This window comes from Anser cygnoides, chromosome 2 (assembly GCF_040182565.1).
Source record: "Anser cygnoides isolate HZ-2024a breed goose chromosome 2, Taihu_goose_T2T_genome, whole genome shotgun sequence".
NCBI lineage: Eukaryota > Metazoa > Chordata > Aves > Anseriformes > Anatidae > Anser > Anser cygnoides.
In genome coordinates this window covers 80,013,904-80,034,802 of record NC_089874.1, presented here as the reverse complement: position 1 = coordinate 80,034,802, position 20,899 = coordinate 80,013,904, and the positions used below count along the sequence as shown (strand labels likewise).

The window sequence follows — 20,899 nt, the reverse complement described above, 5'->3', positions numbered from 1 at the left end:
ACCCCATGACCATGCTACCAATCACCTTTATTCTACAGTATAAAAGAAAACTGCTCAAGGGAGAGATTTTTACATGCCAATTACATGAAAGCTTTAAAGCAACCATTCCTTATAACAGCGGAACTGAAAGGATGGTAAGGCAAAGGCTATCCACGGAGGACAACGACAGCCTCAGCTCACTGCAACGGACTCTAGCTCAGATTTTACTATGTTTTTGTGCCTCAGCTCCCCACTGAAAAAGGTTGTGCTACTCCTCATCTAATGCTGGAGACAGTTGTGCTGGTTAAATCCCAGTGTCTCTTCATCAGCATTCTGGCGTCAATTTTATTGAAGAATCGGAAAAAAAGGCACAGACCCGGCCCTGCAGGAGATGACATCCTTAGCCCCTGTTGCTGCAGAAGGCTTCCAGGCCACATAGCTGTTCCTTTGTGGGGTAATGACAACATCTTAAACGGACTCTAAAAGACTTTTTTTTTTTTTTATTCTTTTCCCCAGATAAAACATGCAAACATACACATATACACAACTGCATGAGGTAATTGAGTTTAGTCATGTATTATCACAGTCCTAAGACTGGGAGCTTGTGAAGTGACTGCTTTTTTTTTTTTCTTTTTTTTTTTTTTTTCTCCTGTAAATAGGGGGTCTCCATCTTCCATATGTAAGGAAAATATCTCTAGAATATATGGAGAAGCTAATAGTGTGTAGTTTTGATGAGGAGCTTTTCTTTAAAAATACAAACAAAGCAACAACAATCTCAGCTACTGCACAGGGAAAGCCAATTTAAAAGTGTCCCAAGGAGCTTTAGTACATTTTCTAGACTTCAGGATTCTTTAATACAACTTTATTTAATATGACTCTATCTCTATTTTTCAAATGAGAATAATAGAAATAAATAGATCAATGGCAAATTCTTAACATTAATAGACTTGTAATTCCTATCCAAAATATTTTTTATATTTTTATGTGAATATATCTATTTTAGATCTATTGTTGATTGAAATATAAGAATTTAATATTAAAAATATTATCTTTGGGTGCTGAAATGTAACTATATAGATCCTTGTGCTGCAATCTATCTACATATCAACCTCACAAACAGACAACGTGGTACCTAAATAATCTTCAAAGCTGCAACTTCTAGCCTAATTTTCATAACCACTGAGCATTCCTTGCTGGATCCAAGAATATCAAATACCTTAGAAAATAATCTCTTTATATCTGATACTTAGGTACTTGAACAAATTTTAAGGAAAAAATGGCTTTTAATTTAGATTAATTAAATAGTCTTCCCTAGGTAATGACTAATCCATCACACAAAGCATGAAAACTTTACTCAGTGTTTACTCAGTCTTGTGTCACGGAAGTCACTCATCTACTGAAGTAAGCACATGACTTATGTAGTCTAATTCCAGACTGTAGCAAGAGTCCCTTCCTCCTTTGGGAAATTCTGGTGGAAGAGGGCTTCTCAATGGAAAATATTCTTCTGGAAAGACTTGGCTACTTTTCTTAGGGAAAAGAGCAAGGTGCAGTGAGATCCACTGCTGAATGAATGGTAGATTTCTCCAAATTTATTCTCCCAAGGTGAAGGTGAATACCCACATCTGCTCATGGAGCACTCAACCCTCCCAATTTCATTGCCCATTTATTCTATAGTTTCAGAGTTTATCTGCAGATCTCCCAGCTGAGCATACCCATGGAAGTTCTACTCCCACAGAAGGTCAGTTCTGCTTATAAGACTTTATTCAAACAGTCTTTAAGGAGAATCTAGAAAAGGTCTTTCATCTTAGGCTGTAATGTCCTCAGTACCATAAATTCTTCAAGACAGGAAAATGGCAAAGTATGGTTCTGAGCTTCCTCCTTACCACTCCTGCTCTGAAGACATGAGACCCTACAGGGAGCTCTTGGAGGAAGATAGAAAGAGACTTTTCTGAGGACTAAATGACACTCCCAAAAAAGCACTATTGATTTCAAACCGTTTTTCAAAGACTTACGGATTTCAATGTTGCATTGCATTTTAGTTGTACATTTATTGTTCTTATTGACACATGGAGAGCATCACAACACTAAGGTCACAGACCAAATTCTGTGATTAAACTATGAATCCAAAGCATTTTAGCCCTGTATAAAACTACAGGACAATGTGACCTTCCAGTATCTGAGAATATGAGAAACGCTCACTCCTCAGCATTCACACTTTCAATCACAACAAGCAGACTACACATGATGATTCTCCAGGTACTGACAAATGATAAAAAGACTGATTATTGTTTTTTTTTTTTTTCTTCTTTTCTTACTGATTTGGTAATGGTAACTGCACAAATGTCTTTGCATGTTTCATTGTCATCATTTTTAGCTCTTCCCTATCCTCCTTTTGGATAAGACTGGCCTAATTATCTGGTGATGATGATACATGTTCTGAGACTGAAAGGAGAGAGATCTGAGAGCTAAATAAATCAAGTGTCCTTTAACAGTGACTAGTACTGATACAGGCTATGAATCTCATATTTTTCTTCAACAACCAGCACTGTGCTTCACCTCAGGCTCTGTTTAAGGTGATCCTCCTTACAGTCTGAGTGAACCATGTAGTGGTCAGCAGAACACATAACCATTTCAAAATAAGTATGTATTAAGAGTTTAAAATAATCTTGCCCAGATTTTGTCTTTTCATTTAAAAATCTGACAAGCTATTCTATTCCTTAAGGTCTTGGCAATCCTAAATTATTTTATTTGATTTTCCTAGTAGTTTTACTTGTGAAAGTTATTTGAAATATCCTAGCTGGATAATACGGATAGTTTTTTGGGTATCACTTTACTTTAGGAAAAACAACAACAAAAAAGGAAAATCAAAATAAATTAACTTCTTCCAAATTTAGAAATTTAGCATTTTTCTACTGAAATGTATTCAGTGTTCAGTAAATTTGAAATTCAGAAATACATGCATGGGTCCTTACCTGATCTACCCTTGGCAAATGGCCTGGATAACAACATTTGTTAAAATAGTAAAGTGAGTGTAAATGGTATGGGTGAATCAGACACAAAGCTATCTGGGCATGCATCTACCTAAATCTATACATGTGAAAGGAATACAGCCATCAGCCAGGTTAAACAGTAACCCAGGAATTACAAAGAGACCTGAAATACAGACGGGATCATCTTGAAAAGGTATCTATAGGAAGTATGGAAACTACAACATGGAACAGAAACAGCAGCAGACAACCCCTGTCTGATGCTGTCAGTGGTCACCCCACAAGCATCTCAGTCTCAGCCTGGGACTGGCGTCACAACCTCTTCGTGGAACGTAGCATGAGGGGACCCACACCTCTGGGGGCATGTGGGCATCCGTGGGGACCCACACCTCTGTTGGATGCTCCCCTTGCTGGTGTATACGGCCAGGAGGCAGTGGCAAAGAGCTGGACCATCCACATCTTCCACAGGAGCAGTGTGCAGTCAGGGAACTGGCACTGTCGTGTGTTGTGTCCCCCCCCACACACACACCAAAGAGAGAGAATGCTGGTAACCCACACTGTCTGGCAGGGGACAGGCATTTCACTCCATACATGCACCTAACTAGAGTGTTCTCAAAGTAGTTATAATAAAAGATAATAATCTTCAATACACATTTCATTTTAACTACATGAGCTGTTTTTCCACAAAACACACATGAACTACCTAAGATGGTAAAATGGGGGTTAAAGAGTGCACAGGTTTTTGTGCTGTCCACTAGAACCGAGTTGCATTTCACTCATTTTCAGAGCTCAATCCTGCAAGTATTCTTTGCAGTATTGATAACTACTGAAATCTTTCTTTCATGGTTGTGAAGTTAAGCATTTTAAATCAGGTACTGTCCAAGTTAAGCTGCCTTGCAAAATTTCTGCTCTTTGGTCAAGTGACGAAAGGCCAAAAGGGAAAATTAATCTGATCAGAGACCTAAACAAAACAAAACAAAACAAAAACAAACAAACAAAAAAACACCACCACCAGACAAAAAAATAAAATAAAATAAAAGACAAGCCTATAAGAAAAGACAGAATAAACTAAGGAAGAGAAGACTAATGGAAGAGATGATAATATTTTTCAAATATATAAAGGGAGCTTCTAAGAAGTACACAACATTTTATTGTTGGTGTCAGGGACAGATAGGACAGGAGGTAAAATGCAGGTGTTCTGCATAAGGTGTTACAGAAAACGCTCTTCAGGCTTCTTCTTCACTTCTAAATAATACAGCACTAGAGTGGATTGCTGCAGAGTTTCTGTTTTCTCACTCCAAATGTGGACCAATTATGTGGTAGAATAAGGCGATGGAAGGACACTAGCCCAGAGCATTTCAGCTTATAAACTGAAGCTACAATGTATGCAGTCAAGAAAGCAGAAGACTGCAAGATGTTCTCATGTTAAGGAGGCTGAGTAAGAGCCCTGTGCAGTTGGCTTCTTCCTCTGTCCGTGGAACAAAGATCTTCTCTAATTAGAGGCAAAATGCAAGGCTTGCTGAATTGTAGCCACTGAGTCACACATTATGGCTTCTGCCTTCCTTCCTAAAAACTGATTTTCCGTACTGAAGGTCACCATCCCCGAAACAGACTCTGTAGAAGTGAGTGTCTGTCAGTGTCTCAGCAACTTGGGTACACTGAAGGTGATTGTAACACAAGCCCACCTTCTTCAGTGATTTAAAATAGTACTGTAAACTGTACTGCAAATGGTGATGGCTGAGGCAGTAGCGGATGTTTTATTCTGCTGACTTGCCTTTGAGGGAGGGACATTTTGGATGGACAGCTTGGTGCAGTAAAATTTTACTTTTCATCTCCAGAGGAGAGCAAAAACCACTCCACCTTACTGGTCAAGGGTCCTGATGCTACACTTTTCACAGCTGTGGGCAGCTGTAGTCTCCATCTTCTGTGTACCTAATCTGAGGTTCACTCTTGAGAACAGTGGACACAATATAGAACACTGCGGCTTTTCTTCTGCCCTGCAAAGTAGGGCTGATAACACTTCTCCTCCTGTGATCAGACTATATACCATACTCTAAATGTGGCAGATACAAATAGGATGTTATTGTACATTCACTTTTATATAGGAGAAGAAAATGTGAAACAGTGCTTAATATGTCATTTTTAAATACAGAGTGCAAGACCTCCCCTTGAGCATTTAGAGAAAATAGGACGTTTATGTATTTGCCTCAGGGCTTTAAAGATACATACATATACATATATATATATTTCTGAGAGCAGGGGAGCTGTGCGATTCATGGTTCTTCTATTTTCATTCTAAAAAGTAGCATTTTTCAGTTAGAGGAAAAAAAAAAAGTCATTTGCCTCCTCCTTGCATCATCTTTTTTTTTTTTTTTTTTTATAAATAATCTCTCTTCTACCTCCAAAGTCCTTTATTACCCTTGCGAGCCTCTAATTATCATCTTAACTTCAGCAGCCAATTTCACTTTTTCTGCATTTCAGTCCAAGATTTCCTTCCATCGATATATCCTCCTGTGTTTCCCTATATCCCCTTCCCCAAGTTTCTGATCACCTTTACTGTTCTTCAGCTTTCTTAGCTCAATCTGCTTCACCTTTCTTTTACATGGATTATCTAGTTTAGCTCCCAGACACCTTCAGATGGGCCAGGTTGCTTCATCCATGTTACTTAGGTCCAGAAGCAAGCTCCTCTAAGGCAAAAAGTGAAGCAGGTCCACTGATTTCAGTGCAGATGTTCAAAACTGGAACTGGACAGACAAACCGCAGATCTATACAGCTCTAATTTCAAGGGAAGTATTTGCAAGTGAAAGGCTTGAGCACGTGCTGGTTAGGCACAACCTCTAAGGAGCTTCACATCTGAAATCTAAACTAATAAATAAAGTTGGCTGATGAAAAACTCAATATAAGCCAGCAATGTGTCTTGCAGCTCAGAAGACTAACTGTATTCTGGGTTACATCAAAAGAAGTGTGTCCAGAAGGTCAAGGCATGTGATACTCCCTCTCTACTCTGCTCTTGTGGGAACCCACCTAGGTCACTGCGTTCCAGTTACGGACCTGTTAGAGCAAGTCCAGAGGAGGGCCATAAGGATGACCAAAGGGCTGGAGCACCTATCCTATGAAGACAGGCTGAAGGAGTTGGAGTTGCTCATCCTGGAGAATGGAAGGTTCCAGGGAGACCTCTTGGAAGCCTTTCAGTACCTAAACATGGCCTACAGGATAGCTGCAGAGGGACTCTCTGCCAGGGAATGTAGTGATAGGACAAGGGGTAATAGCTTTTAACTAAAAGAGGGTAGATTTAGATTAGATATTTGGAAGAAATTCTTCACTATGAGGGTTGTGAGGCACTGGACCACATTGTTAAGACCAGTAAAGAACTTGACCTCTCTTTGCCTCAAACAACTCAAGCAGGAGATTGACAGACTGGAGCCCTGCAGAGACAGGATGGCGGATGCCTTCCTCTGTTCCCCCTTTCTGGTTGGGGAACATCAGTTTGGGCAACTTGCTGAGGGTGAGGTGGGGTTGTGCTATCACTGAGAATCCTCCTGAAGATTCCAGAACACCAAACCACACATGTCTGGGTGGTCCTGGATCAATGAGACTATATAAACGTGGGCTCATATTTTTGCCAGTGTTGACCTGCTGATCAAGACCCCGATTCAAGACAACACTGGATCCAAGGGTGGAGAAACCCTTTCTCCCCTCCAGTTATGCAGTAAAGCAATAGATAAAGCATTAACACCTGTGCCAAACACTTTTTTCTGCACTTTTTTTTTTTGATTATTGTTATAAAGAACTAATAAATTGCTTGTAGTGTTCCTCTGAGACATTGTCATGACTCTGCCACCTCCGTGGCCCTGCCAAGCAGAGATAACCCTTTTGTTGTGGTATTATAAAGATTCATCTCCCCCGCAACCCACAGAGTGGGACAAGACAGTTGCTCAGAGAAGCTGTGGATGCCCCATCCCAGCAAGTGTTCAAGGCCAGGGTGGATGGGGCTTTGGGCAACCTGGTCTGGTGGGAGGTGTCCCTGCCCATGGCAGGAATGTTGGAACTGGATGGTCTTTAAGGTCCAACCATTCTATGATTGTATGATATTTATCCAAGCCAAACATTAATGAAGGAAAATTGTATTCAAATGCTTGCAAGTTGGTGGAGTGAAAGAAAGTTAATATAAATACTAGATAACTATACCAATACTTGTCCAGACTATGTGAAACACCATTTTCAGTGGGAATATTTACGCCCCTGATATGGCACCATTTACATATGCAGAGATGTCAAGCAGCTGTGTGTGACTCATACCCCCAAATTAGGATGGGCAAAGACAACTTCAGATTTTCCATGATGTTACAAAGGGCCTGACTCATTTCAAGAGGTCCATGCAATCCCTGCTCAACCACTGATGCCGTTGTCATTATCCTTCTGAGATCAGTAATACTGGTGGCCATCAGTGGCTAATAATTCATTTTTTCCATTTCACTAGAAATAGCTTGTATTTTATAGCTGTTCCTGTCACCTACAATAAATTATTTCCTAGCTGTACTACTGACTTAGGATTGTTGGATGTGTTCGGGTCTAATTTCATTAAAACAAATCTCATGCCTGCATGTAGGAGGGAAGCGGTCTAATGCTATTAGCTAAAGAACTTACATCTGGTTCTTTTTTGCTAATGTTGTCTGGCATTCAAAAAGGCAAAAACAGCTGACATCTGCAATGTTAATCTTATTAATTTCTTTCAAAATATCTCTGAGGAGGAAATGTACATTTCATAGTTATTGCCTTTCTTCGTATACAATAGCAACAATCATTTTGATCCGTTTGATTAGATAGCAAATCTAATTTCCAACTCTGTTTTTCACTGTACATGAAATTTGTGACATTTACTCTAACATACTGAGAAACAATTTATTGAGAGGAGTACAGAATGTAGTAAGGCTCGTGAGCTTAATTTCACAAAAGATTTCTTTCTGTTCGGTCAGAGTGGGGAAGGTGGCGAAAAGCTATCTACCATCCTTAGCACCAACATGCAAACCATAGATCCTGAGAGCTTCCACTGAGATGACTTTATGACAAAACCAACTAAGTTCCACAGAAAAATTCAATTTACAGTATTATCATGCTCCCCTCTGTCCTCTTCAGCATTGCAAACAAGGAGTTCTCCTGCCTGTTGTTTCTGGAGTGCTCAATCTTGGAGGCTTTGACAGAATGCATTTATTCAAGAAAACAGTGTTTAAAAGGTAGCCAGTGAAGACAAAGATGGTCTTTCCACCTCTTTTATTTAACAGGTCAGTGCTTAAAATGCTCCAAACATCATTTCTATTGCAAACGTTCTCTGCTACAGCTTTAAAAAGTGAGAGAAGGGTTCTTTGCCTACGACACAATCTGCAGAAAGTCTTGCACTGTAGGGTTTTGATCTTTGGTCAGTGAATGATTAATTAGCCTGCTTTCAGTTGCTTGCAGCCAGATCTTTCTTGCTGTGAAACTTCTTCAGTTCCCAGTGAAAATCCCTTCTACCTAGAAAGGACTGCCAACTGTTATGGAAAAGACAAATGCTGACAGAACTACACATTACCAAAGATTTTGATTTCTTGACATAATTCCCACAGCTCTTAGGCAATTTATTTTCATAGTGCTCACAATACAATGCTGAAAAAAAAAATTAAAAAAAATCCTATTAGTAGGAGACAAGTTTCAGAGTTCCAATTCAGTCAGAGTTTTTTTAGAGGAACCTATTATGCTTCTTGGATCCGAACACCTCTGTTGTGCATGTCATCTGAAAAATGAAAGAGATTTTTTTGGTCTTGGACTAGTCTCAGTCTCTTGGTGAGATAGACCGATCTGGCTGTATTTAAATGTATATATCTTGCATATATATCACAGAGGTGGTTTTGCATACCTGTTACTCAATTATGGACACAAAGTTCTTAAAACAGAGCCAATGGATGGGATATGCTAGCTGTCATCTTGTATTTGCCCTTTGAGAACCTTCTTCATTTCATTAGGGATGTGTTCTGGGTGAGATTGCTTTTCACAATGCAGAACTCACAGAGATATTTCTCTTTTTAGAAGGCTGCTAAAGGAAAGGTAGAGGGGTGTCTGACTATATTTTAAACAGTCTGTGAAGTAGATTTCTGTACTTCACGTGTGCTTTCATTCTTTAAATATGAAAAAAAAAAAAAGAAAGAAAAAAAAAAGGAAAAGGAAAAGAAAAAGAAAGAATTAAATCACCTTGAATATGTACAACTATCCAGGTGCACTCTATAATGCATTTTCAGTTTTATTATTAGTGAAGGTCATACAAGAATTTTGCTTTTACACAGTTGGCTTCTAAAATATTGAAGGTTAGAATTTTCCCGTCTAAGAAGTTCAAGAACAGCACATAAGGACCAAAGAATACTCCAGTCTCATTAATTAATCAAGTCATGTCACAGCAGATCTTGTTAATCCATCCTCAGAGGAAACTCGAATGATGTTTTAATTCTCTATGCAAGAATAGACTGAATAGTGAGCAGTGATAATGCCATACAATTACAGAGAGATGGGCAACATTTGGAGACACCAGAAATTAAACTAAATTATTTTTTTTCCCCAACATCAACTAAAAAGACTTTTTTGGGTGTTATCTTTGTGAACTAATCTATTTAGAGGACACCAGCAGGACTATATTTTATAGCTAAATATTGTAAGGTGACTGCATTAAAAGCTCTATTGGAAAGAACAAGAGTTAATGAATTTTAAAAGTCACTTTGTTGTATAAAGCTGAGCAACTTATTCTGGAGTCTTTTATCTATCTGAAGACACAGCAGAAAAAGACAGATATTCACAGTGTAGTGGAAGAGCGACAATGACTGGGTACACAATAATAGATGCTATCTTACTTTTTCTTGGGTGGTAGAAGCATTTGCTTTCTAGTTCTAAAAAGAATCAAATTGCTACATCCAGCAATCAGGCTGACAGAAAAGTAGTTCAATTTTTCCTGGGATGAATAAGCATTTAAAGTCTGTAAATTTACACGCAATACTCTTCTTTTAGTCAAAACTGAGTATCTGGACACTGTTTTGAGGGTTAATGAACACCCTTGCCCCAGTCCCACCAAATGTCTGAGCTCTGCATAACTGTTCACAGGTGAAAAGCCTCTTGGATATTAAGGGATTATTCTGATACTTCACGTTCAACATGTTTAAGTAAACAGCAGAGCTCTGCTCAGTGACTCTTACAAAACTGATGCTTGCACATAGAAAACACATGATTCCTGTATGGAAGAAAAGTAGCAATAGTCTACATTTAGTTTAATAGGACTTGTGTAGGATACAACTGTTCCAAAGTTCTTGAGATGACTCAATGCACAGGAAAATTTTTACTTTTGCTAGGAAGGTTGGCTGTTACAAGCTAGCAATAAAGGAATACATTTATTCAAATTTTTAGTCCAAGAAAAATCACAGTGGTGGTTTTAAAAATCGTTATACTGCTCACATCTCAAGGTCTCTGTCCAGATGTAGATGCTCTTTCCTAACCTTGCCTAAGGCTTTTCTGATAGCTCTGACAGTTGAGTATGAAATTATCCCTCAGACAGAAGAGGGGTGCATCTGCAGCATGAGTCTGATCCAAAGATCACTGAAAGCAATGGAAATACTCCAACTGGTGCAGTCACTTGTGGATCAGATCCCTGAACTGTTAGTGATGAAGCACAGCGTAAAATGACAGTCCCAATTAAGCTATGGCAAAATTCCCATTCCGTAGGGTCATCAACTGACATTTTCTTAGTTATATATACTCCATAGATTCCAATTACTTTCCAGCTTAACACATCTAAAAAAGTGAAGCTTATTTGTAAAATCACTCATCCTTTTCCACTAATCCCAACACTTCTAGTACTGCTGTTTTCTGTAATGAGCTCCTATTTCTTTTTCATTCTAGTTACTTTTGCCTTTTGTCCAGGAACAAAGTAAAAATGTTTGCTGATATTTGCAAGTATGTGCTTATTCCTTGTGTTTCTATCCACGTTTATGTATCACTACTGTCTATGTAACTTAGTTGCCCCATTCATTATTTGAAATCCAGAATTTCAAAACCAAGATTTCTAATTTAATGCAAATATTTACATTACAAGCACCCCCCCACTACTTTACTCAGATACCAGAAAACAAACAAACAAAACTACCACAGGATTTATAACATGTTCCTCATGCAAAGAAGGGATCCTACAGGCCAGGGCCTCAGATGATGTCTGCAGCCATGGCTTCATTGATTTCAGTCAGCCCACCAAATGAGGAGCTCTTTCTACCTATCCTTCTGCAATTCTTTATGGCCATTCTCTGGAAATAAAATGTGGAGAAAAATAAAAATCAATACCTATCAAAGTGACTAAATATAAGAATACTTTGATCTGTTGTCAGATGCTTTGTGTTTAGTGAAGTAAGCTAAATTTGTTGTGAAGAATCTTACTTTTGATCTATACTCTGCACATTCTTTAGACTTAAAGTCCCCTACCTGCTCCTTCTAAGAATAAAATCCCTGTCATGACTAGTTAAGTAGCTTACTCAGGCACTTCATTCTGACAGGAATAAAGTAACTGAATGAAAAATTTCATTTTAAGCCCCCATTAGCAGGTTCAGAACATAAACATGTAGTCCATCTGCAGGTTCACTGACCGCATAATCTTGCCATGCCAGGGCATGAAACTTTCAGGTCTTGCCAGATCCTCACTCTGGAGATGTCCAACAAAAATCTTTAAAGCCCTAAAGACCAAGACCAACCACAAAGGTCTGTGCTGTAGATGTGGCAGAAACACTTTTGGCTGTGATTAGAAATAATGAAATTAGGAGTAGCTGTCGCCAGCCTGGAGCACGTGCTCCTTGCAAGAACCCTAATGACTACAATATAATATCACACAGATATTTTATTTCCACATATAGTGATGTTCCCAATCTCTGGCACCTTCATTGTTAATTGCTGTTCATTAAGCAGGCCTGGCACTGCTGCTTATCTTCTCCTTAGCAACTTTTCTGCATCCATTCATTCCTTTCAATCATTTTGCACTGTTCTTGCATGCCAGGTCCCAAAGTTTTCCTCTGAACCTGACCCAAACTCTGATAAATCTTCTTCTATTGAGTGGCTGGATTGAAGGTGGGAGAGCTCTAGACCATTTCACCTCAATTTACAATTGAGATGGCCGAATGCTAGATTTGTTCTATATCCAGCCCCCATATCCCCAAATCAAACCTTTTCCTTCTCTTCTTTCTCAGACGTGTGAATATACGAGGTACTTAATAAGCCTCTAGTATACAACTGAAAAGCAAGAAAATGATGGATGAGGAGACATACCTGCATCTAGTGATATACACCAACCTTTCTTGCCCATTTCCCAATCACCTTTTTTTATTCTGAAATCATGAGGAAGGGGCCAGTCTTCCTGGATGCAAGAGCATTTTTGTGGTAATCTGTCAGCAGCCCTGTAGCTGGAATGATCTCTGAAATTCTCCTAAGGACTACCTCTCACCCCATAGCATTTCATTGTATAGACACCCAGCACAGGTTTACATAGTCACAACTAAAAATGCATTTCTAATCAGTTAATGCCTTTAAGATAGACCTGAATATGTGATCACTTCAGCAGCACATACGCTAAAATTGGAATGATAGAAGATTAGCATGGCCCCTGCATAAAGATTACATGCAAATTCATGAACACTGGAACAAGCTTCCTAGAGAGGTGGTTGATGCCCAATGCCTTTCAGTGTTCAGGAGGCATTTGGTCAATGCCCGCATTAATATGCTTTAACTTTTAGTCAGCCCTGAAGTGTTCAGGCAGTCAGGCCAATGATCTTATAGATCCCTTCCAACTGAACTATTCCATTCCATTCCATTCCATTCCATTCCATTCCATTCCATTCCATTCCATTCCATTCCATTCCATTCCATTCCATTCTGTGTTCTGGAACATAAAAGTTCAAGGCACAATAAAACCCTTATAAGTAACCCAAACAATCTCTCTGATGTACTTGATGACTTTCAGTACATATTTTTAAAATATCTCTCTTCCCTTCTGATAGAAACACTTAATGGAAATTTGTCAGGATCAGTGAACTCCAGTTTTGGAAAATCAGTGGTAACGAAATGACGTATGTACACATAATACAGAATACATACAAACAAACAAAAAGTAAAACCCAAACACTTGTTAACCAACCTTCACACAGTATTACAAAATAATAAATAAATAAATAAATACAATCTCACATTTCATAGAAGAAAGAATTCATTGAGGAAAAGGCAACTCACCACAACGCTCTTTAGATTTGGATCTACTTTTCTTCCCTTGAACAAAGCTCTTAGATTTATGTACTGGTGCTAACTATAAACTACAAAAACAGGAAAACATAAAGAAGTTATTTCCACATCTTTTACAGTTTGCTGGTTTATTGATTTTCTCTTCTCCCCCTGTATCCCACATTTCATTTCAGCCATTTACTTTACATTTTAAAGGAACAGCCTTTCAAACACAATTAATTTTACTAAGGTTTTAACATGTAATTGGCTAGTCAGTATTATATTAATCTCAGGGATGTTGATGTTTACAAAGCAAGGGTATGGGGCCAAATCTTGATTGCCCTACTAGTACAATCACTTACACTGATTTTAATAGCACTATTAACATTGGCTTCTTACAGCTGTCAGCATGCCTTTCTTAAGAAAAGTCTTGTAATTGTTCCCTATTTCTAAAAGCAGAGATTTTTAAAACTGCAGGCACATTGTTTTGCTCAGGCCCTGCTTTCACTGAGCCAGACATTTTAAGGAAATCATAATGTTCCTAATTTGTGCATTTTCACTGTTAGCAATTGAATCAGAATATTCTAGAAAACCAGCAGATTTTTTTTCTTCTCTGAGCAAACCCACGTGTCAGAGTTGTATGCTTCTAATGTAATTTTATTTTTGCATGTATCAAATTGGCTACTTCATCCACAGTTACAGAGCAGATCACCATCAGGTATGCATGCCTGGAGATCATGCAGTACTTGGCACCTCCTCTTGCAGGCTTACCATCTTCACTACTGCTTTCTTCCTCATGTTGTGTAGTGCAGTTCATACACAACAAAGGGTTTAATTTAATATTCACCATTTATTCCACAGTGGCATGCAGAACTACTCTGAGGGAGTCTGAAATAGAAGAGAGTATTTATTGCCCCAAACCAGGAAAATATTTCACGGGATGAAGCACTGTCTATCTGGCATGTCTCCGGAATCAGAAGCTGTCATCCACAGCAGGACCCAGAGACTTGTCCCTGTCTTCTACTTTCCTGTCTATGCTTGATATGAGAGAAAAAGATGATTTCATGTCCAAAACCACGTATGTGTGGAACAATTATTTGCTACATCTACAGTTTCAGGTGATCATCCTTGTCTGTGAGGCAGAATTGCATTATTCTCTTCCTCGTGTGATCAATTATCAAGTGCAACCCCTGTGCCTCATGGCAGGATTTCTAAGAGAAGTACAAGCACAACTTGTTTTGCTTGGTTTAAGAGCTAGCTCCCTTTTGTACTATGCCCAAATTTCTCTCTCCTTCTAAGGATGTTTGGTATTTCTCAAATAAAAAGTGTTTTTTTTTTTTTTCTTGGCAAGTAAAACTGTGATGAAGATAACTCTACAACACAATTAGAAGTACCACTTTGAAGCAAGAGTAAAAATTCTCACAAAAAGGGATTTGTGCAGTCTGTAATAAATATGAGACCAAAAGTAATAATAATATATACACAGTGAAACTTTTCAGATGACATCATTATTTTAGCAAAATTATTTCTCAACACACACAAAGAGAGGCCAGCCACTCTGGACATGCACTGATGTTCCTCTTCAGATACTCATGTGTATTGAAGAAAGATGGCTTTTCAAAAACACTTTAAAACTTTAGGGAAAAGTAGAGATGTCCTCAGGAAAGATTCCCACAAGCCAATACTCACTGCAGTGAGATTTGCTAAACTTAATTACCTAAAATGCAGTTCTGATTTGCTGAAAGGTGAGTAGTATTGGAGCACAGTTAATTAGCACAGAAAAGCTCAAGGGGCTTTACACCAATTTATATCACTTGGGTAATGAGGAACACAGGCATAAAAGACTTCTTGGGTCACTGATGACACTCCTGTGCAATCACAGACAATCAAATCATATAATCTTAACTCAAACTGAACCTGATACCCCTTTCCATTTTTATGGCAAACCATCGGTAATTTATCTTCAAATGTGATTTTCCAAGCATTTTTGCACCCTTTCACCCCTTGGAGGGGTCTTTACACTTAAAGAGTCACTTTACTCATTGCATGTTTGTATGTATTTCCTTTTAAGTCAATTCTGTCTTTCAAGTTTCAAAAGCTCTTTGCTTTCTAGGGCTTATTCCTTTCTGAGTGTACAGAAAAAAAAAAAATCATATCCACTTTCAATCTTTGTTTTTCTATGATAAGCAAGCCAAGTTCTTTTATCATTGTCCCAAGAGATGGGCTTTCCATTCTCTTTTTATTCTAGTGGACATTTTCTTCATCATTTCTAGCTGAAAATTGATCTCTCTTGAAGGAAGGTGGACAGAATTTTAAGCAATCTTCCAGAGCTCTGACCAGTGTTTTGCACAACAACCTGAAAACTTTTCTTTCTCTACATAAATGCCTCTCTAATATCCCTAGAACTGTATGCACCATTTTCGCATCCACATCACAGTGATGATTCAAAAACATTCAAACAATGACTACCAAGCATTGCACTTCCCTCCTTCATATCTACCTTGTAAAATGCTATGGTATAAAAGATTTTCTTCTCATTAGTCTCTAATGCATGACTCTGCACTTTCTATTATTACATCTTTCCCATTTTTATTACTTCATTTCTCAAGGTTGGACACCTCTATGATATTCCAATTCTACCTTTATGTTGACAACGCTTCTCAGGTTCTGCCATCAGCAAATTTTGTTAGCACACATCTACATTTTTACATGTAAATATTTAATTCAAGGAAAACAACAAACCAACTTTTTTTTAAAAGTTATCTCTTAAACAAAACTTCTTTCTATGGGTAATGACTATAAACTGTGACTACTTCTAATAGAATAGTCATTGTTCCAATTACACAATTCTTTGCTTTCTTCAAAAACATTTTATACCACATCCTAAGTTATTTTGTCTTTGCTAGCAACTCCCCAGGAGGCCTGAAAACACTGAACAGTAGTTCCAATTATGCTCTGCTGCTCAGGTGTTCAGCTGCATGTCAAGGATGGCCCTGGCTCCAAGGCGCAGTTCCCAGGCCAAAGGCCGAGCACCCAGCCTGGACCCCAGCCTGGCAGACGTTGCTCCTGTCAGCATGGAGCAGCCATTTCATGTCAGCATTTTCTCACAACAGTCACATTACCTCCATTAGCACTGCCATCGGGGGCACCCCAAGAGCCGTGTGATGTCACCCCAGAGTCACTGTCACCCTATGGCCTCATAAAAGGCAGCTGGCCGTAACAGCCCTGAGCATCCAGCCTGCATTGAGTCTGGCTGGTGGCATTCAAGAGGTCGAGGTCCTATTGCTGGAAAGCAAGAGGTGGTGGTGTTAGTGGAAGGTGCGATGCTGAGGTTCTTCCTGTGGAACACAAGATGTCAAAATCCTTCCTGTGGCAAGAGAGACGCTGAGGTCTTTCGGGTTGCAGGTCAGGCATCCAGGTCCTTCTGCTTGAACACGAGACATCGACATCCTTCTGGGGACACGTGAGATGCTGAGATCCCTCTGGTTGCAGGCAAGGCATCAAGGTCCTTCTGGTGGGGCACAAAGCATTGAGGCACTGGTGGTGGGTAGTGAGTCTCTTAGGTTCTGCCATTGACCCGCAAGGGAGGTGCTGAGGACTGGAGGTGCTTGATACCTGCTTGTCTTCAAAGCAGTGTTCCGAGGAGGACAAGCATCTCCACACCAAGAAAGAGGCGAGCACCATGAACAATCCACACCAGAAGCTGCCAGAGGAAGCCCCAAGAGAAGAGACCTGCACCATCTGCTTGGGCCTGGTGGCTGACGCAGCTTTTGTGGACCCCTGCGGGCACTCCTTCTGCGTGGAGTGCATCCAGCCATGGTCTGCCCACAGAGCCACCTGCCCTCTCTGCTGCTGGCCCATCATTGCGATCGTGAGGCTGGTGCCACGCCCAATGCAGGATGCCTCGGCCCGCCAGCCCCGGAGCAGGTTCCAGCGCAACACAGTGCTGGGGCGGCATCAGCAGCAGCGGCAGCAGAGCCCCTCCAGCTACCGTTCCCACAGCATCTCACCTAGGTGCAGGGACCGCAGCTCCTCCACACCACGACAGCTCATCCAGAGCTTCTCCTGGCACTGGGAGCAGGACAGGTGCAGATGGTTCCAGTCCCTGCTGAACACCAATGCTGGGGATACAACATGGCTGCGCAGGACCCAGCAGGAGGAGCCGGGGGCTGGAGACCACGTAGGCCACCAGGCTGGGCCTGGCATTTAAGAAAAATAAGTAAATAAATCCTAAAAAGCAACCCAGATGGAGGTCATTTAGGGGACAGGAAATTATCATGGGACTGGGTAACCAGGTGAGGGCAGCAGCCATAAAGGTGACCATGCCCTAGCAGGAAAAAGGCTGACAGAAAAAGTCTTCTGAACCTGGGGCAGAAGCAAATGCCTGCCGGCCTGAGAACTGCCAGCCTGGGAGCTGTAGCATAGTGTGCAGTCCTCCAGGAGTGGACTGCTCCAGCATGGGCTGCTCTCCACAGAGCAGCACAGGAAGCTTCTCAGACAAAAGGAGATCCATTTGGGGTAAAAATCAGGCCAGTTTTATACCATTTATATCTCTCACCAGTAAGAAGGCATAGGACGAGTGGGAATGGTCTTAAACTAAAAGAGGACAGACTAGGCATTAGGAGGAAATTCTTCACTGTAGAAGGGTGGTGAGGCACTGGAACAGATTGCCAAGAGAAGTTGTGGATGCCCCATCCCTGGAGGTGTTCAAGACCAGGCTGGATGGTGCCTTGGCCAACCTGATCGATTGAGTGGCATCCCTACCTATGGCAGGGGAGTTGGAGTTAGATCATCTTTAAGGTCCTTTCCAACCCGAGCCATTTTTGGAGGCCTGTAGCTAGAGGTGTCCCCCAGGGGTCAGTACTGGGTTCAGTCTTTTTCAACTTATTCCACAACAATCTGGATGATGGAATGGAGTGTACCCTCAGCAAGACTGCTGACAACGCAAAGCTCGGAGGAGAGGCTGATACCCAGGAGGGATGTGCTGTCATTCAGAAGGACCTTGACAGGCTGGAGCGCTGGGCCAAGAGGAACCTCATGAAGTTCAACAAGGGAAAGTGCAGGGTCCTGCACCTCAGGAGGAATAACCCCAAGCACCACCACAGGCTGGGGGCTGACGTGCTGAAGAGCAGCTCTGCAGAGAGGGACCTGGGAGTCCTGGCGGACAGCAGGCTGACCATGAGCCAGCAATGTGCCCTTGTGGCCAAGAAGGCCGATGGTATCCTGGGGAGTGTTCAGAAGAGTGTTGCCAGCAGGTCAAGGGAGGTGATCCTCCCTCTCTACTCAGTCCTGGTGAGGCCACACCTGGAGTATTTTGTCCAGTTCTGGACTCCCCAGTACAAGAGGGACATAGAACTACTGGAGCGAGTTCAGAGGAGGACTACGAAGATGATGAGAGAAAAATGTAAAAATATTTTTATTAACCAAACAAAAAAAAAGTATTTTTCCTTCTGCTGTGTGGGAGCACTATCCCTGACTTGTATAATTTTTAAAGATTTTAACCCCTTGTTTTAACACAATTTCAGGTGCCATTTATTTGTCTCTCTGATGAATAGTTTACATTGCTTGTTTCAGTTTGAGTACAGTAACTGCAAAGGGAAAGTTTAAAAGTTTAACCTAAAGTTTTACTTCAACTTTGGATATATAAATTTCCTTGTCCATGCAAGTAGTTTTATCTATTGCTTTTTTGCTCCTCTGTTCAACGTAAATGACGATATTGAAGTGGAGCATTAATTCAGCTCTGAGTCATAACGCTGCTTCATTGCAACTTTACTGCATGGTGGCCTTTTCCTACTTCTCCCATTTTTACTTCAATATCGTAAATAACCTTTTCATATTAGTTTAACTTTCCTTGACAAAGGCAACTCAATGTAACACTACCTTTAATTTTGAACATTAATAAATGAGATCAGCAATTTGATGAGAGTCATAATACATGCATCCATTCATGCTGTAACAGTTAAAAAGAATCAACCAGTCCTCAAATTCACGTCAACACAGAGCCTGCAAGAAGGAAACTCTGCAAACCTGATAAGCTCTGTGAACAGAGAGGCTTTGTGACACAAGCAACTAGCAGTCAGAATAGTAATTGTCCACGGAAACATGCTATCAAAGTTTCATAGCCTGTTATCACGGTGGGCTGCAGTCAGGTCACCCTTAAAATGGAAAGCCTCAGAACTCTAAGTGAGGTTTGCCAAAGGTTTTGCAGAAGCAAATATGTCAAGCAAAGAAGCTAACATTGTCTCAATTAAAGGGATTACTTATAAACATATTTTTGAAAACTGTAGGTATTAGCTGCAGGAAACAACTGAGTAAAACCCAGGTCAGTGGAATTCGGACATGCACATGGGACCAAGACACTGGACTAATACAATGGCTTGAAGAGCCTGACAGGAGCAGACTGCAGCCAGCCTCACTCAAATCAGAGGTTTTGATCAAAGCAGAGCACAACAGTGCAAATCATGCAAATCTGTTTGCAGTGTTACACGGACTGCAACACTGCACGCTGTTCACTGATGGTCTAACCATCTGTCTATCTTATCAGTTCTACGTTACTGTGACAGACATTACTGATAGGTGCTTAAACTTGTAGGAACAGAAAGATTAGATTTGGAAAACTTTGAAGTCTTCTTTGACTTAAAAAACTCTGTCCTATTTATTAGGCAACAGGAATATATTTCTGGACTATTTATGGTTAAGGCATGTGCATACATATGTACAGGTCCATCTGAATGGGTTTTCTACCTAAGGCTCACAGCTTGTTTCTTCTGTGCAGATGACAGCACTGTTTTATGGGTGTGTTCAACACTTTTTTTTTTTTTTTTTTTTTCCCCAGAGGTTATTTTCTACCTTTTTCAAAAGCTGTGGAAAATAACCAGTGATGATAACCTATCCACAAGCAAGGTTTGTTTGGGAATGTGGTCTAGTACAGGGGATCACTTTACTAACAGTGAGATTCCTGTTCCAAACAGTGAGATTCCTACTCCATCTCAGGGGTAAAACTTATCTGCTATGTTGAAAACTTAGATTTCCAGTTCATTTATATTAAACTGTGTATGGTACAGATCACTCTCAAGTGCTTTATGCTGCCTCTGTTTCTTTTCTGAAAGATTAATGCTATTTCTCTCCTTCCAGTCCTCATAAATTCTGGTCCTCCAGAACGACGTCACCATTCATACTACTTTTCTCTTTCTTAAAATTTTCAGGGTCATTAAGAAGAAAGACTATAATTTCTAATTGGCATTCAGCCAGAATGCTTTGACAAAGAGCCTTATCTCTTTCCAGTGTGCTACCAAACCTCTGTATAGTTCAATGTGGGCTAGATTTCATGTTCATGGTGGTTCAATGCTTGTGTATGTATGTGTACTCTCTAATCAGGAAGCAGGTGGGTGCGATGATGTGTTGCAGACAGGAGGAAAAATTTTAGTGCAAAACTTTTCTCTGATAGGTAGGCCACCTTTAGAAATCAAACATTTCCCACCATTTGGCTTCCCTGCCACTGTCGCTTTCTACACCTGCTAGTAGACTCCTGCAGCACCACTAGCTGCAGTGTTAGTTCAGCAGCCATGGAAGTCACACTCCAGCAAAGCACGAGATCTCTCCCTCAGAGCACACAGTTTTGCCCTTCGCACTCTCTCCTACCCGGACTCTGACCCCATGATGTTATT

At 40.4% G+C, this 20,899-nt stretch overlaps 1 long non-coding RNA gene and 1 other non-coding gene across 4 annotated transcripts; one reads left to right on the top strand and one right to left on the bottom strand.

The window, feature by feature from the left end:
* Positions 1 to 7,709: 7,709 nt before the first annotated feature.
* On the bottom strand, positions 7,710 to 18,751 carry LOC106039916 (uncharacterized). 3 transcript variants are annotated; one of them, XR_010829486.1, is made up of 5 exons: positions 16,355 to 18,751; positions 14,004 to 14,120; positions 13,245 to 13,324; positions 12,288 to 12,375; positions 9,228 to 11,278 (listed from the first exon to the last, which is right to left on the bottom strand). It is a non-coding gene; the product is annotated as an uncharacterized lncRNA (long non-coding RNA). The 3 variants fall into 3 exon arrangements; XR_010829487.1 differs by lacking the exons at positions 9,228 to 11,278; positions 12,288 to 12,375 and adding an exon at positions 7,710 to 8,609; XR_001209559.3 differs by lacking the exon at positions 12,288 to 12,375.
* Positions 12,564 to 12,666, top strand: LOC125180854 (U6 spliceosomal RNA). Its single transcript, XR_007159770.1, has one exon. It is a non-coding gene; the product is annotated as a U6 spliceosomal RNA (small nuclear RNA).
* Positions 18,752 to 20,899: the final 2,148 nt, after the last annotated feature.